Source organism: Aedes albopictus, chromosome 3 (genome assembly GCF_035046485.1).
Source record: "Aedes albopictus strain Foshan chromosome 3, AalbF5, whole genome shotgun sequence".
In the NCBI taxonomy this organism is placed as follows: Eukaryota; Metazoa; Arthropoda; class Insecta; order Diptera; family Culicidae; genus Aedes; species Aedes albopictus.
In genome coordinates, this window is record NC_085138.1 from 178,305,512 (window position 1) to 178,320,995 (window position 15,484).

General features: G+C 39.0%; 1 long non-coding RNA gene across 1 annotated transcript; it reads right to left on the reverse strand.

The window, feature by feature from the left end:
- Positions 1 to 8,683: 8,683 nt before the first annotated feature.
- On the reverse strand, positions 8,684 to 9,855 carry LOC115269495 (uncharacterized). Its single transcript, XR_003898783.2, has 2 exons — positions 9,607 to 9,855; positions 8,684 to 9,506 (listed from the first exon to the last, which is right to left on the reverse strand). It is a non-coding gene; the product is annotated as an uncharacterized LOC115269495 (long non-coding RNA).
- Positions 9,856 to 15,484: the final 5,629 nt, after the last annotated feature.

The following is a 15,484-nucleotide window of genomic DNA, read 5'->3' on the forward strand; positions in this document are numbered from 1 at the left end:
CCTGTAGTTATTTACTTCCTTGTGGTTCTTCCCAGGCTTCGGTATCGGAATCACCAAACCCGTATTCCATTGATCTGGTATGATTCCGTCTCTCCAAATGCGGTTGACGATGTTGAGCAGGACACATTTGGTCGAAAATGGTAGACGTCTTAACATTGGGTATCCAATAGAGTCTTCCCCAACCGATTTTCCGCTTCCTTTGTCGAGCGCCCACATCAATTCCTGAATTTGGAAGTCCCTGTTCACTGTATCTTCCTCTCCATCTCCGACGTCAATTTCGATGTTCTCCGTGGCTGATTTTATTTTTCTGAACGCAAGGTTGTAGTTCTCCGTAGCTGATGTTTCGTAGAAGTGGTCCGCGAACAATTCCGCAATTTCTTGGGGGTCGTCCACCACTTTATCGTTGATTAATATTGGCGTTTTTCGCAGATTTCGTTGGCCTCGCATGGTGTTCACCTTCCTCCATAACAGTGAAACCGGCTCGTCGGAGTTGAAGCTCGATAAGAAGTCATTCCATGATTGATCTTTTGCAGCACAGATGATTTTTCTTGCCGAGTTTCTTGCGTCCCTAAATTCTTGTAGCGCCAGCGCTTTCCTGGGATCGTTTTCTGGGATACGCTTCAATGCTCGTAGTCGCTTTCTTCGTATTTTGATAGCCGTGGCAACATCGTTGTTCCACCAGGGTACAGATTTACGACCAGGTTTGTCGCTTGTGCGTGGAATTGATTTTTCTGCTGCTTTCCTGACTATGTCGACAAATTCTTCCAAAGAAATATCGTAGTCTCTTGGAGTAGTTTCTTCGACGATTTTTTCAAAGGCCATCCAGTCTGCTTCTTTGTATCTCCATCGGCGCCTGAGGGTTATGTTGGGAGTTTGGATAGCACTGCTAATGAATATGGGGAAGTGATCACTTCCACAGGTGTCTCCATTAACGCTCCATAGGAAGCTAGATGCAATTTGATTGGAGACTATCGTCAAGTCAATTGCCGACGTTTTCCCAGATACGGGGTCCAATCTTGTATGATCACCATTGTTCAGAAGCGAGAGATTGTGGGTGTTGAGGAAGTCTTCAATTTTGATCCCTTTGCTGTCAGTTACTGAACTACCCCAGATGGCGCTATGAGCATTAAAGTCGCCCATCAAGATGACTGGTCCCGGCAACTCTTGAAGAAGTTGACTGAGCTGACTTTCAAGCTCACTACTTGTGATTTGAGGCGACAAATACAAAGACACGAAAGTTGCAGCTACGGGGTGTTTCATGGTGATTGCGGCTACGGGTAGTGAGGTTTGTAGGTCTAGAAATGAAAATGAAGTGTCCCGACGAACAGCGAGGGATACAACGTTTCTCTGTCGCGATAGTTGGTCAGCCCTGAATCGCCATTCGTAGTCTTTCAGAAGTTGTAGTGACCTGTTGTCCGATCCGAGAAAAAGTGTTTCTTGCAGTGCAATGACGAGTGGTTGATGCTTGGTGACTTCTAATTTTAGGTCATTATAGTTCCCCCAGAGACCTCTGATGTTCCACTGAAGAGCTATGATTCTCGCTTGCGTGTTGATCTGATGCTCGTCGGATAATGCGCTGCAACGTAGAGGTTCATCAGGGAGCGAAATTTCACTTAACGTATTATACTTGCCATGGATAGCAAGCTGGAAACCTCCTTCTCCTTCTCTGTGCTCTAGTTCGGGACGATTTTCAGCTCTCCAGTTCTCAGAAGGGTGAACTAGGTCAGAGGGTGCATCGGAGGTTTCCAGAGTGCTTGTTGCTTGATGTCCCATTGTTGTACTCTCCAGCGTGGAATTGCTGTTTTCACTTGTGCTGTTGCGGTTTCTATTTGCCATCGTAGACGTACTGGATCATTAGCTCCGACAGGGCGAAAAACTGATCTTCCTTTGACGTACATCTTCGCAAACGAAAGTAGAGGTCTCGAGCTAGTCCCATAAACTCCGATATCGTAAAGAGGTCTGTGTGCATGGCTGGTTGGTTATGCTGATTTTTAGCACCTACCCCCTCGCGGAGTACTTGGGAGTAGAGGGGTCGAGAAAAGTGCCGATCTCCACGTTCTTCAACCAACGGTGTATTTACCGATGCTTGGGAAATAGTCGGTACTGCGGAGTTGATTCCATCCTGGCGACGTATCACGTTTTGGGAACTGGTAGATGGTTGTTTGTTTCCGGCTCTTCGCTTATTCGTTTGTTGTCGTAACTGCAGATATGTTTTCCTCGATTTGCACCCCTTGTAGTTGGCCGTATGATTGCCTCCACAATTAGCGCACATGATTTGCTCACGTGTGTTTCGTTTGTTAGGGCCATCCTTTTTTGTCGGTAACTTGCAATTTCCGGTCAAATGGGCTTGGCCGCATTTGACACATACCGGCGTAAGGTTGCAATATTTTGAGCCGTGTCCGTACCGTTGGCATCGATGGCACTGAACAGCCATTCCAGGTTTTTTACGGTATTTTTTCCACCCAACTACCGTATTGCAAACGTACCTGATTTTTCGCAGGTCTTGGAGCCTTACGGTTCCTTTAGTAAAATGCAATTGTGCTCATTCTGCACGGCGAATGACTCGAGTCGACTATTCTCACCTCGTCGTCACATGACTTTTCTCACTCGATTCCGGTTGTCGACTCGAGTGAGGTGAGTGGTTCATTTTTTGTAGCGAGTAAGGAAATGAACCAAAACAAATGCGATGTTCATTCGCAGATCTGTCAATCGGGAAGAGTTTCGAGATAACGCTCGAATCAGAGCGTAATCAATGAACATCAACAACATTTTTTTAAATTCATATCAAAAATTTTTAATAATTATTCAGCTAAATATCTACTAAACTAATTGAAAACACAGTTAAAGTAATGTCGAACGTGTAATAAATAATTGGTGTAATTATGGACAGTTTAATTGCTCATTTAGATACAGATGATTATATTTATGTTTAGCCCTTATTTGAACAACGGTGGGTGTTTGATTTCTGTTTTGTTTTGCATAGCACAAACTTCGGTGTCGCACAATTATATTCGGAAATGGAATTCTTTCGGTTGGGTGGCCATGTGATTAAAGAACGAAATGGCCATTCTTGTCAAGATAGGATAGTAGCATCCAGATACCGTCCAGGTAAGACTAACGACAGAGGCTAAAACGCCGTATTTATCGTAAGTGTTTCGCAACCTAATGGCATCCAATTCCAAAACAGGAATCCAGCAAGCATCACCCGGGTTGACTTGGATCCTGCTCAATGGCCCGTCAAAGAGTCGGAAAAACACAGCGGAGTCAAGATCCGCTTAGCTACAAGATCGGCCAGCTGGAACGGCACCTTCCAGGTCATGGATCCGGACATGGGTTGTCAGTGCGAACCGAGTCGGCCGCTCCGTTGTCCCCGAGGTGCTCGAAAAGCGGAAGAAAACTACATAAACTCAGTCTTTCTGCAGAGCTTGCCGGAAGCCAAAAGGCGCAAAGTGTTTGGAGATCGGGATCTCAAGATGGTGCTGATCAGTCTGTACTTTCGACTAGGAACAACGCCAGATTAAATACCGAGAAGACAAAGTCGGGCCAACGTCACATCTTCGATGAGATGCACTGATTGGGCAGCGAATATGAAGGAACTACTATAGATTGTAGGGTATTGTACTATTTGGGCAGTTGCACTTATTTTGGACACTTGTCGCAATAATCAAGTAAATTTTATACCTTATTTATATTTGAATTTTTATAGGGTTAAAGACTACGTATCGGTGTACCAAAACATAAGTTATTAGGTTTAAAAATGACTTAATTATTGCGGTAGGTACCCAAAATAGGGGCACCTACCCAACTGATATAATACGCTACAGTTTTTTTACATGAGATATTTTTTTTATTTAATACTTCATCTTTCAAGTATGCTGATCAAAAAAACTGAATAAAATGTACAAGTTCCTTTCGATACTAGTCAGATTTCCATCCTCTCTCCTCAGATGTAAGTAGCCACGTACTCTAGTGAACGATTTTGTATCCTATCCAAAAGATTCCAGAAAAGAGCCGGAATACCATCGTATGCAAACGTGGAGAGCTGTGTGCTAGCAAAGTTGCAGCTATTAAGGTGATCAGGACCAATCTGGGAAAGACTGATGCAGTATATTCGAAAGCGCTAGTATCATGACAACGAGGTGGTTTGATCGGAGATGAAGCAGCCATTTTCGGAAATTTCTTCGGTTATCTCTACATAAATTCCTGCAGGGATTCCGCCGATGATTCTTGCGGGAATTACTCAGGGATTTCTTCGAAATTTCCTTTGAGGGAATCATCAAAAAAAAATACCTAGTGATTGCTGCATAAGAAATTTATACAAGTTCTTTTTTAATGATAAGTTTTCCTCAGGTATTCCTCCATGGATTCCTTCGGGAATTTATCTAAAATTTATCCAGTAATTATTGGTTCTTACAGATATTTTTTCAGGAGTTCTACAAGGAATTATTTCAGGCATACCTCTTATAATTGCTTCTGGAACTCCTCCAAGGATTTCCAAAGAAGCAGGAGCAGTTTAATTACTGTTTGTTTTTATTTAAAAATACTCAACTCTTCCTTAGCAAAAATGTTTGTTAGGTCCTTCTGGAGCATCTCCAGAGATTTCTCGCAAATATCATTTGAAGTATTTCTGTAGAAATTTGTGGATGTGTTGCTGGGAACATGTAAAAAATGTGGATTTAACTATTTTTTATTAATTTCCTGAAGGCATTTCTATAAAACTCCGAAGATACATTTGAAGAACTAACCGGAACAACTACTTCGAGCGGCACATATCCGAGGAGAAAAAAAAGAGGGTATTGAGGAAATTTCCTTGACGTACCTAATTTGGATTTAAAATATCTTCACGCCTGTCATATGACAGAAAATGATCAAATGGTGCAATGGCGATAGAGCATAAAATTAATAGCTGAGCTAAATTCTAATAGAATATAAAACTGGAAAACAGGTTCTTGCTCAGTTGGGACATATATCAAGAAGAAGAAGAAGAATCCTGGAGAAATCCATAGGAGTATTTCATGAGAAATTCTTTGATGGTTTGATGGTTCCTGCAGAATTATTGTTGGAATTCGTTAAGCAATCACATCTGAAATTCCTCCAAAAAATCATGCTAGAATTTTAAAAGCTTTTCTACGAGGACAACCTACCTCAGAAATTGTCCAAAGTTTCCCAGTAATTCCTGTGGGAAATAAACTTGAGATTCTTCTAAAAATTCTAGCTGGGATTGCTCCAGCTGCTAAGATCTTCTGATGGAAACCATTATGAAGTCTTGCTGGGATTCATCAGACCGTTCCTGCTGGAAATTCTCCAGGGATAAGAGAAATTTTGGACATGTCATTACGCGTATATATTTTGGACAATTGGGGCAAAATAACATGGAAATGTCCAAAGTATATACGCGTAATGGTCTTTCCTCGGAGAAATCTCAGAAAGAATCACTAGAGAATTTTATTCAAGAATATTTTTTTTTAATCTCCGGATAAGATTGTTATGGGAATTCCTCCGGGAATGCCTGTTGGGATTCTATAGACATTCCTCCTGGGACTCCTCGTACAGGACCTTCCCCAAGAATTTCACCGGGCTTCCCTCTAAGACTTCTGCCAAAAATCCCTTCAGGAATTAGCTTCTTTAACGGTGTTGAGATAATTCCATATTCTGAATCTGCATGCAAAATTGAGCCGAAATCCAAAATTTCATGAATTTTGGAGTCCGGGAACTTATTTAAAAATCAATTTGAAGTTTGTATGGGAGCGATTTATCGAATCACCCCTTGTCGCAGTTTGTACTGGGCGGAGCTGTCAAACAGTTGCCCAGCTGTCAAAAGGTGGTTTAAAAAAATCTCTTTGAAATTTATTTTAGATACCAAAACAAAACTCTAAAAATCTGAAAAAAAAATCATAGTGACTTAGAAAAAGGTACTCTTTTGTAAAAAATCAAAAAAATAACACATTTTTCAAAATTTAAAAACCCAATTTCACCAGCAATACCTCCAGGGATTTTGTTTCAAGAAATTCCATCATGAATTACTTAAAGATTTTTCAGGAAACCTCCAGAAATTCTTCAAGAAATACTGTTAGGACAACTTCAGGGATTCTTCGGAGAATTCCTTCAGGTAATTCTCCAGGATCTGTTCCGAGACTTCTTTCAAGAATTGCTCCAAGAATTTTTCAAGGAATTACTCCAAGAATTCCTCTAAAATATTCCAAAAATTTCTCCAGGTATTCCTTCGAAACTTCTACTAAGAATTCCTTCAAAGAACTCCACCTTTCCTTCAGGAATACCACCAAGAGTTTTTTCAAGAATTCCATCAAGAATCTCTCTAATTACTCCAGGAATTTCTCCAAGAATTTCATGAAGAAATTTCTGGAGAAAACCCTGGAGGAATTCCTGGAATTCCTTTCTGGAAGAATTCATGTGAAGGATTTTTTTTTAAATTTCCAGTGGAAATTTTCAGAGTACTTCTTAAAGGATTTCCTTGAGGAATTTTTAAAGTTATTTTTATATTTTTCATTTCTGGAGAATTCCTGAATGTTTTCCTGGAGTATTTGCTGAAAGAATTCCTGGAGGAATTCCTAAAACAATTCCTGGAGGAATTTACGCGAAGAATTCTTAAAGTATTTCCCGGAACAACTTCCTGAAATAATTCTTGGAGGAATTCCTGGAGTACTTGCTGGAGGAATTCCTGGAATATATCCTGGAGGAATTCCTTGAGGAATGAATAATGGAATTTATGGAAGAATTTCAGGAGGAATCCCTGTGAGGAATTCCTGGAAGAATTGCTGTTGGAATTGCTGGATGAATTCCGGGATGAATTTGTGGAGGAGTGCATGGAGGAACTCCTGGAACAATTTCTGGAGGACAACGTGGAGGAATTTCTAAAGGAATCCCTTGATGAATTAGCAGTAATTCCTGGAAAAAGTCCTGGAGGAATTTCTGCAGAAATTACCCGGAAGGAATCCCTGGAGGAATTTCTGGAAGAATCCCTAGAGGAATTCCTGAAGAAATCCCTGGATTAGTTGTTGGGGCAAATCCTCGATGATTTCCTCAAGGAGCTCTGGAGGAATCCCTAGAATAATTTCTAGAGGAATTGCTGGAGGAATCCCTGAAAAACTTCCTGGAGGAATCCCAGTTGAAATTTCTGAAGAAACTCTTGGGAAAATTACCTGGAGGAGTTTTCAGAGAACTCCTGGAGAAATCCTTGCGTGACTCCCGTGGAATCCTTGGGAAACTACCGTGAAATCGGAATTTCTGAGGGACTCCTGAAACAGAAAACCGACGAAGAGACATCAATCATTGCAGTTACGCCCGTATGATACTAAACGCGAGTAATGTAAAAAATGCCATATTTTTCGTTTTCATTTCTTTAGGGGCCGTCCATATACCACGTGGGCAGAAAATTCATGGTTTTCGACCACCTCCCCCCTCCCCGTGGACAAGCGTCGATTTTTCATTGACCCCTACCCCCCTCCCCCATTGTCCACGTGGACATCAGAAAAAAAGTTTTTTTTTTCACATTTCTAAAAAATAAAAAGTGATTTTGTAAAGTTTTTTTTCATTTTTTTTCGTAAATCATGTCTTAAATATAATTGAAAACTTTATAAAATACAAATATTCTATAGTTTTACATAGAATACAAACTAGTAGCACAAAATAGGTACCTACAAGTTTTCAACATTGTTTTTAATTCAGCTTAATGTTTGTGAGAGTGTGGGTTCGATTCTTGCTCCAGTTGGTGAAAAATTTTCGTCAAACGGAAATTCTTCATTGGGTGTTTTTTTGTGTAATGTCTATCGCCTAATTCTTAGCGATTGTTCAATGTTTAGTCTGTACAGCCTCTGGTTGAAGACGGTGTTGAGATAAGGTAAGTTTAAATCTTAGATTTTTGTTGAGATAAGATTATCTTTCTTAAATTCTTACCAAAACCAAAACACACAGCAACTAAACTGTATTGGTGAGGTTTAGACTTCAATATCCATTAGAAACATCTCAAATTTTAAAGGAACCTACAAAAAAAGTTTTTGAGATAAGCCTGCAAATCCCTACATGTATTTTGAAACTTTGAAGTAGCTTAAAAAATTGATATGAAACTTGAAAAAAATCATACAGAACTTCAAAGAAAATTTTCTGACTGAAATTGATTGATTGATTTATCTTTATTTGAAAGACTTTCAGCCCTTGGCTTTCTGACTGAAACACCAACATTTGCATGGTCTACACTCCATTTTAAATCTCCAGTATATTCCTCGATGAAGAAAACTAAGTAATTAGAAATTCTGATAATTTAAAACAAATTAGTCTGTGAATCAGTACCATATTTTTCCCCCTTGAAGAAGTAACTTACAAATAAAAGACAATGTATAATGAAATGAAATGTATAAAAGAACTGTTCAAGAGAATCTCATCAATAATGCGACATAATTTGTTTCGTTTGTTGATTCTTGTTTCCTAATTTATATGTTAATGTTGCCCACGTGGACATTTGACGAACCCCCACCCCCCCTCTCCGTGGACAAGCGTGGACTTTTCGCTAACCCCCTCCCCCCTCCAAGCTGTTCACGTGGTATATGGACGGCCCCTTAGGGCGTTCGAAAACCCACATGATCGCCGACGGATTATTAGTTCTGGCGTTCTAATCCGCCGTTCCGCAAAGTAGTTTTCTCCAATAGTACCTTAAACAGTCACAAAGTTAAAACTTGATTAAATTTATTCAAGATTATATTTTTGAAATTGATTTGCTGAAATTACACTCCGCATAAACATCGTGGCATCATATCCATTGAGATTTGTGAAGCGCATAAGCAGCTTCCACAAGCAGACGTTCACGAACTTCTAGATACCGATTTTACAGCCTTTCCCGCTGGTCCGATAATCGTCATGATTCACTTGAGTTGCTTCACCGGGCATATACCTTTCGCCACTTGGATGCCCTTCCGGTACAGCAAGCATTGTTATCGGGATGGCTTTGATAAGATGAGAGCTTTTCGTTCCGTCGTCGTCGTCGTCATCGGACGACATCCGGAAACCGGCGTCCGGCTCTTTTCGGATGCGAAGTGCCCAGTGCCTGTTTTATACGCTTCCCTTCGGTGGCAACCGAATCGCTATTCGGGTCGTTGCTCAGAACACAGGTCACAGAACACTGTCCGCAGCAATCAGTGGACGTAGGTAATGTGCCGGATGCCAGTTCGCAGGATGACGAAAGTGGACACTCTTAGACGGTAGCTCCTTGCTCGGCCTTGCCCTCGATGAAGTAGGCCACCGACCATAGCCACCGACAGTAGCCGTAGTTTATCGATGTTAGGCCACAGTCGTTCGATATTTTCGTTAACAAGTTCTGTCTCTAAGTTGAGATAGTTCACGACGTAGAAATTGTGTAGCTTATGGGCCTTTCCGGTCAGCTCATCTTTACCGGCTCCATCAGTAATCCGTTGCCATCCTCGATGTGCGAAATTTGATTCCCGTTGCGTTGATTACTTGATGCTGCAGGTTTGGTACCGCAGCCGGCGCTTGTTCTATAAAATAGATAAAATATCCTAAATTAATGAAAAACAAGTTTAAAGCACATTTTTTCATATTCACGCAAATAGTTTAATTATTAACGCGTTTACTTACCGAAAACCTTGTATTTCAATTTGTTTTTAACAACACTCGATCTCTCTCGACACCCCTGGAGGTTGCGACTATTCTCACTCGCAAACGTCACTTGAAAGCGACGTTTGTCGATCAAAATCGACTATGAGAATGCGGTGAGAGTTCATCGGTGTTCACTCGCATCGACTCTTCTCACCGCATTCGACTACGGGAATCGGATGACACATTCGACTCGACTTTCGTCACCTAATTCGAAGTGCAGAATGAGCACAAATAGGTATGGCACCAGATCTACACTTTTTGTTGGTATTGCCTTGATTTCGATTGGTTTTACGTCAACCGACTCAAGCTCAACTTTTAGTTCAGCGGTATCCATAGGGGGGAGCCCTGAGAGAACTATTTTGATTGGAATTTCGCTGTTAATTTGATGCGTGAAGAATTCCAACGAATTTGTACTCATTGTCTCTGCAATTTTCTTGTGGACATCGAGAATGTTCGTGATGACCAGCAGGATTGTGGCCAGGTGTTGTTCTAGTTTTTCCAACTGTATTGTAAAGCATGAGCGGTGATCCTTGGCATTCTTGTGTAAATTGGGGTACTCGGAATGTTGATCGATCACCGATTATTGCTGGCAGATGCAGTGGAAAGTTTGTCTTAATACGTATCAATCGTCTCTGACAAACGAGAAAAACTGACCTCACTGATTACCTGTCTCTGAGCCAAATTTGGTATAGAGTCTTCAGTCTCCGATTAATCGCTTCATGTTTGATGGAGGCTTTTAATCCAATGGGTTACATAGCCGCTATCCGAATGAAGAGAGTAATGTTCCGCGTAATATATCACAAATCAAAAGAGGTGCGGTATATTAAGTGGAGCGGATATACTGAATTGGGTACCAGACCAAGTCCCTGCTGGGTGGCACGAAATAGGTGAGCCATAGACAATAGAATCGTCAATGTCGTAGGGCATAGTATGTGACTATTGTCGAAACCAAAAAAACTTTTAATGCCCAACCAAATCATTAGCAATATCAATTTGCTTCAAACGCGTTCCAGTGATAGGGTTAAGATTAGGATCAATTATTACAATACAATTTCACGTTTCAATATGTGTTTAGTAGTTTTAGAGGTAACAGCCTAATAAGAAATTTTCTGTAGGTTCATAACTTGCCCTCAACGAGTTGAATGTTATATTGCCTCACAACTGTGAGCAACATTATTACTCATTAATAAAAGGTTGTATCATCAATATGGACATAGACTTGCTGAACGAAACATTTGACCAATTAACATCTTTCAGGTATGAAATAGGTAGTAGGACAAAACTTTTATTTTTAAAAGTAGTTATCTATGTTCATGATACAAGAGTAGCGTAAAGTGATACCACCAGATCCAGAAACGTTTCACACTGAAAGAAGGTTGGAATGACAGTGTGAACATAAGATCCGAACTGCTAGGTGTAGGAAGAAGTATGTTTATTTCCCCTCCCCTTCCCCAACACTCTGTAGAATTTTGATACAACTTCACGTAACTGTTTTGGAGGCTTCACTTTTTAACAAATTTACAACAAACACGCTATAACAGTATCTAGAGAATCGTGGAGGGTGAGAAACCTGAACTAGTAGCAGTATTCATATAGATTAACAATTATACTCTATTATTTTCAATCATTGCAACATTATACTAATATGTGCGGGCCGCCCATTTGCGGAGTTGTGCGGCCAATTATTCTCTTTCCATTCCAGAAACGACCGTTTTGAAGCAAGAAGTGTCCTAATGGCCAACACAAGCGGGACTTGTCCGAAACACACAAGATAAGTACAACAATTTTATAATCAGGCACCCAACTCTTTCTACTACTTTGCTAATAGATAAATACTTCAATATGCATACTTCAATATCAATTATTTGTTTGTTTGCGCCTTTATTTATGACACTATTGAAGCATTCGTGTCGCCGCGAAATAGTTTACAATTTATCTTATTCACATTTTTCAATTCACTTTAAAGTATCTGACACTGCTTTTACAATTGTGTATGTAAACTTGTATCTTAATTATGTTCATTATTAATAGTAGTCTGATAATCCAAGTCTATTGATTTTTTTTCCCAAGGAATAGAAAGAGTTGGTGTCATAATCAATACAATACTTGAAACTGGAAACTCCTTATTTCCCCCTATGGGTTATAGGGAGGGGCGGGACATTCGAGCCTACTCATCAGTGGAAAGGACTTGATATGCTAATCGGTTTAGCATAGGGCAGATACAAGTCTACTGGTAGACGTATCGCCCAGCGAAACAACGCAGATTGGCCACGGCCAGGGGGTGCGTTGATTATAACAGAATAACAGAATAACAGAAAGTGTAAACTAGCAAGTGAAAAACTACCGAATAACGGTTTCAGACTTTTTCTTTTGTGGTATTATCAATTTTATTCGATTATTTTACTACAAGTAGCTACTAATAGCACCACTATTGGTACATTTACCTATAAAATAATAAAGTTATTCTGATAATATGTAAGCGATTATGTAGAAATTTCGTTAGAAATATAGCCTCAGATGTCCTGAAAAACTTTGCCGAACATCGCAAAGCGATCCGAGTCTTGTGTCAAAAGTTATAACCTACGGATCGCCTAAGTCTGCTTAACTTTTTACATGTAAAGGAATAACATCAATAATAAAATCTCAATTTTTGGCCAGAATTGCCAAGAGTATATCTTTTATGCAATTCAGTATCATAATTTATATTGTTTGCATTTGCGTTGCGAAATGTTTAACTTTTCAATTGGCTAAATTATGTTGAAATGCCCTACTTTTCACCACTAATGCAAGTGTGCCAAAAAGTATTACTTATCGGCACTCTTAAGAGTACTGAACAGTAGCACATTTCGGCACTTTTATCAACACGCACTTTCCAGGGTAGAGCTTAATGGCAAAAGAATGGCAAATTTTACCATTAAAACAGAATGTTTGAATGGCAAAATGTGTTATTTGTTTGTTTGATAGAGTTAAAATAACAAAAATAATAACAAAATTTTGGTAGCAGAAAAAAATAAAAATAACTTATTTTGCCATTGTAATAACAAAGTAATGGTAAAGCATGCGGATTAAATTGAAGAACAAAATAAGTTATTATTGAGATATTGATAACAAAATAAGATCCTAATTAACTGTTATCGGTGAATAACAAAATATGACATTCTTGAGTTATTGATAACAGAATAACAACAAATTTAGCTGTTTATGTGGCGATCAAAATAATGGTAGGTTTAGTTGTTCAAATTCAATTTAAAAAAATTGGTAGATTCAGTTATTATTTCAAAGTAGCAGAAGAAAGGTAAAATGAGCTATTTTTTTTCTTCAATAAAATTTAAGCTCATCAATCAATGTAAAAACAATTTTATTTTGTGGAAATTAAAAACTCAAAATGAAACGAACTTAAAAATCAAATTCACTTTGATGAACGTAGCCACCGTTATGCTTGAAATATACAATATAATAGTTAATGGTATATTAAGAGTAAAATATGTTATGGTGCCTAATGTTTATAAATAATTTCTCACAATATCAAAATAATGGCAAAATTAGCTAGTAATGTAAATTATGTTATTGTTTTGATATTTTATACAATTCATTATAAAAGGTGCTAAATTGCAAGTTTTACCATGATATTAATGTTTGTTATTGATGTGTTATTTACCATTATTCATGAATAACATATCAATGACAAGATTTGCTATGATTGTATATTTTGCTATTGATTAGCCATTTTAAGTTTTTCATAATAACAGAAGAATGGCAAAACGAGATATGATGGCAAAACCAGTTATTATTTTGTCCTTTGTTTGCCATTAGCCTCTACCCGGGTTTTGCTTTCTGACGCACCTTCTGTAGATTCAGATGCTACTTCTACAGTGTATCAAACAATTGTCCGTACAGCAATTTTTTGGTCAAAATATTTTTTTCATTCAAATGATCATAACTTTTTTATACGTCAATCGAATACGCTGAAATTTTGATCAATCATAAACCATGTATTAAAGCTCCATTGGCAAAATTTTGAGCGAGATCAAATAAGATTTCTGAAAGTTATAGAACTTTTAGTAAAATCTTATAAGATTGTTGAATATATTTTTAAAACAGCGATCAAAACTCTATATATAATACAGATAAATCTGTATATCTGGCAGCTCTGTTGACGACGGAGCTCGTTCGTTAATGACAACTACTACACCATAGCCTAACTAATTGAAAAAAAAAAAAAACAAAATACGCTGACGAGCACGTGGTTTCTCCTGAAACATTGGTATTTTTCGTAATTACAAAAAAATATATGCAACTTATTGCAAAACTCGATTTTTTCAGCATTCGTCGTAAATGTACGACGTGTGCTGAAAAAATCATCATTTTGCAACTTGTTGCATAAATAGGGTAGCGAGCCACTTGGGCAGTGGCCGGCATTTTGGGCACTCTTCGCTATAACTCAGTCAATTTCAAACCAATTGACTTGAAATTTTGTACACGGCTAGATACTGTAAGTATCTCACCGCGTTCCAAAAAATATGTCAATTGGTTCAAAATTGGATGAGTTATAGCAGAAAAGGGGTCTGTGTCATTTGGCATAAAGTCATTTGGCGTAAGGCCGTTAGGCATAAGGCGCCGTCCACAAATTACGTAACGCTCTAGGGGGAGGGGGGAGTATGGCCAAGCGTTACAACTTTTTGCACACGCATCGGATCAGTGCTGAAAAATTCATTTCGTTATATCTAAATTCAATCACCTACAGCTCATTTTAGAAGCTGAACCTGAGAATATGATATATGAAAAACTTGTGCGGCTAGACCAGTTCTGCAAGAAAGTCACGGAAAACCACTACTTTTCAAATATTTAATGTAAATGTCACGGACTACCTTCGAAAAATCCCAATGATATTCTTCGCCACAAAGGGAGTGGCGAGGACTACTCGGGAAACTGGCTAAGCGCCAGCATGCTACCGTGATGGACTCTCCAAAGCGAGTCATCGATGTTCGTTGCTGCAGGCTACGCAGCTAACCTTGTGGGTGCGATGTGCACTAGCCCCTCTCTGAAGCAATACCTTCTTGGTGGTTCCGGAGAGACGTAGGGTTTGGCGACCATAGGAATGGTTTAGTGGGTACGAGGAGAGAGTAGTCCTGGATTTTACTTTTTTGTTGTAGAAGACGGCCTGTCAGACCTACACTACCCTAACCTTCTGTTAGGGTGTCTGTTGAGCAGATTATCCCCCTATGGTTTAGAAAAAAAAATACCTGTCTCTAAAGCATCATGTAATAAAGAATAATAATATCCGCTGACGCTTGGAGACATAACCGTAGTGCTATCTACGGATGAAAGTTTATAACTTTTTAGCGGTAGTGTTACAGATTGTGTGCGGATACAAAAACATACGCACACCATCTTCTCTTATGGTAATTCACGAACACTAGTACAGAGCCAGCTTTCACCTTGATACGCTTGGAGAGCGCCACTTGTCTAGTCGCTTGGCGTTTACATAGTTGGGATTCTTCGTATTTATAATCTTTGTCTGTAATTAGGCTCTTACTATGGCAAAAATAGACGGATGACCAAAACTAATACCTCTACCTTAAGCAGCGTGATTTCTTTTTCTTTTTTAATTGTCTTGACGACTGGCTAAGACCACGAAATGTTCCATCTTGCCAGGCGTGTATTTGTGGATTACATGATATCAAGGAATGTGATGTGGAAATAAATTTACAGTATCGGACAATAAAAATGCACCAAAATCAAAATAGTCAACTTTGGAATGGAATGCTAAATCACCGTTATTTCACAACAGGTTGATTTCATTTTTGTATGGCGTACTAGAAAACACTTCAATTTTTAAACTGTTTGTTAATAGTTC